The 2809-nt window shown below is 40.0% G+C and overlaps 1 protein-coding gene across 1 annotated transcript in view; it reads right to left on the bottom strand.

Annotated features, from left to right (window-relative positions):
• LOC109951925 (voltage-dependent L-type calcium channel subunit alpha-1D-like) overlaps positions 1–2809 on the bottom strand; it is a 52287-nt gene that overhangs the window by 46391 nt on the left and 3087 nt on the right.

Genomic DNA, 2809 nt, shown 5'->3' with positions numbered 1-2809 from the left:
GGGCTGAGTCTCTGAAAGATAAGTCAGAAATTACCTCAAAGCAAAAGCATGGCGGCAGACTATTTGTCCCCTACTCAAGGTGGATGCAGAGGAGACACAGTAACATACAGAAATGATTGCATGTGCACTTACTATTACAGTCAAATGACTAATCAAAGGAATAGTAATAAAGAAGAGGGCTAAGAAAGACATGACTGCGTATTCCTGAGGGGGTTTGTCATCTTACGTGCATGTGTGTTTGGATGTGCTGGCTACATCTTGTTACTCACCTGTGCCCCCTGGTGGTAGCAGGACCCTAGCGTTTTGCCCTGTGTTCTGCTTGAGGATGAAATTGCTTTCTATTTATAATGAGCTGCTGCACAACCAAGCCTTACTAACAAGACAGGCAGACTCATCCTATTGGGGCCTCTGTGACTTCGCAGCAATGCACTGTTCTAACCCACGGCTACTGGAGAACCTAGCACTATCTACACAGCGCAGCATGAGCGGAATCAGTATTTTTACCTTTCAGGAATTAATGTTAACTGAGAAGGTGCTGACAGTACACTACATGAGCAGTCAGTCTACACATCCACAAGCCCAGGAGTCACCTTGTCTGTTTCAGTGTGTGTTGAAAGTTATACCACATTTAAATGTGTCACTGAATAAAAGCCTGCATGGTTCTGCTGCCGTGTGATAATTCGATCCTTGCTTTACACATCAGGCCTCTCAACACCCCACCTCAGGTTTCATATCAGTCCTCGGTCCACCTGTGACGCTGCAGAGCAGAGCCGTGTGAGTCGGCAAGCGTCACTACAGCCTTAGCTGCTGGCTGCTACAGCAAGACTAGCTCAGCATTTTTCTCTTCTGTGAGTGCAGCATGAGTTCTGTAGAACAAGTAAGGCCAAGCTAGCACACCTGCCCTACAAAATATTCTATTGTTCAGCCTCAGCTGAAAAGAGAAAGACTGCATTAGTCACCCTTGAATTTAATGTTGACACTGCAGAACTAAACCAAAGTCCTGTGCAAGCAATGTAAAGCTGTGTGGAGCACTGGACAAGAATCAGTATAATAGCTGTAAGCACATTTACTGTATAGTGCAGTTAAAGAAGACTCCAGAGGACCACAGTGGAGGAGGTTATGCATTTTTAAGTTTAGATGTCCTGACTGTGACGAGTACTGAAAATAGTTGCTGCGTAATAAATCATTTTACCTCTAATCATCAGCGTGTGCTCTCATCTTTATTTAAAAATCATGTAAACCACATCAGTCATGCTGTTCTGTCCCGGATCATCTGATAAGCAGAGTACAAAATGTAGCAAATGTGGTTCATTCTTGATGAGTACATTCACTCTGACACTCATGTTTGGAGGAGGGTTCTACCAGGTCCATTAGAATAACGTATGAAATATTACACAGCAGTGGTCCCCAGGTTCAGACAGCCAACATCAGGGCATCATTAAAAAGTGTCAAACTGTTGTAACATGTTTATGTTTACAACTCTTTGCTTTGCATTATAAAGACTGAGATAAGATGTGGAAGATGTTTCCTTCCTAACAGGTTTAGTCATTTAGTTTGATACCATTTGAAAATATGAATATAAATTCTGACAATGCCCTGAACTTATTAACCGGGTACCCTGGCTTCACAACAGTTACAAGACCTGAGGTTTAGAGGCTACACAACAGTTTTCAAGAATGAAATAAGCACCTGTAAACACTACACACACAACCCATTATCAGTGTGAGCTGGGCACACATTAGAGAGTGGCGTCTGTTACTGAGCGCAGTTCAGGTTAATAGTCATCTAAACACAATGGAACTGAAAGAAGCTTCTCTCAACATTGAAACTAACTTCACATTTATGTTCTGTAGTAAAACATTTATTTGGTACACAGCAGCAATTTGATTTAAAGACAGAATAACTAAATATTGTACTCTGCCCCCCAAAAAAAGATACACCCGTGAGACTTTCTCTGACCAGTAATAATTCCAATACCAAAGCTCAGGGTGCTGACCTGACTTCTCTGTAAACATAATGAAATAAAAATCAAATGTGTAGCTAAATGAAAATAGATATGTGCACATCTAATACATGCAATTAGTAGTGAATATGTGTTAACAGAGATATACTGTATCTTCAGAAAATATTTTTTTCCTCAACAAGCAATAACATCATTGGCTTCTTTTTTTATAAAAAGTGGGATTGGATACTTTGTTTTCTGTTTTATTTATGTATTTACTTATTTTTATTTATTTATTCATTCCTTTTTTCTTTTCCGAGTTTTTATTCGTTAATGCATGGTGAATGTATGTTTGGAATTAAATATTAAAAATAAATAAAAATGAAATGTCTATTATATCAAGTACATTTTGTTCCTTTTAACTAACTGCAATTGCCTTAACATTTAAACACTTTTATTGTGAATCACATGATGTTTTGGTCTCAGCAAACATTAGGGTGGATGGACATTAGGGGGGCAAAATGCACAATTGCTTCAGCAATGCTTTCCTCAGAGTCCAAGCGGCCTCAGAACACCTGACCAAAACTCTTGTTCTCTTGTAATGGACACATTTCATTCTAGTTGTCACCATGAGGACAATCCACCTCTTCCTAACTAAACCTGACAACATACTGCAGATAATACTGTATCAGATAGTGTGATGTCCCAGATGGCCCACTTTCCTTTAATGCACCGTCACTGTGTAAACAAACACCGTGAGGTCACCCTCCAAGAGGTTAAACTGAGAAGCAGTACACCTTACTTCACTAAACTAGACCAGACACGCTTTTAACGAAAGCTGTAGCTTGTCTTCCACAGTGGGTTCAG

Source organism: Monopterus albus, unplaced genomic scaffold, assembly GCF_001952655.1.
Source record: "Monopterus albus unplaced genomic scaffold, M_albus_1.0 scaffold419.1, whole genome shotgun sequence".
Classification (NCBI taxonomy): Eukaryota; Metazoa; Chordata; class Actinopteri; order Synbranchiformes; family Synbranchidae; genus Monopterus; species Monopterus albus.
This window is presented reverse-complemented; position numbering and strand designations above follow the sequence as displayed.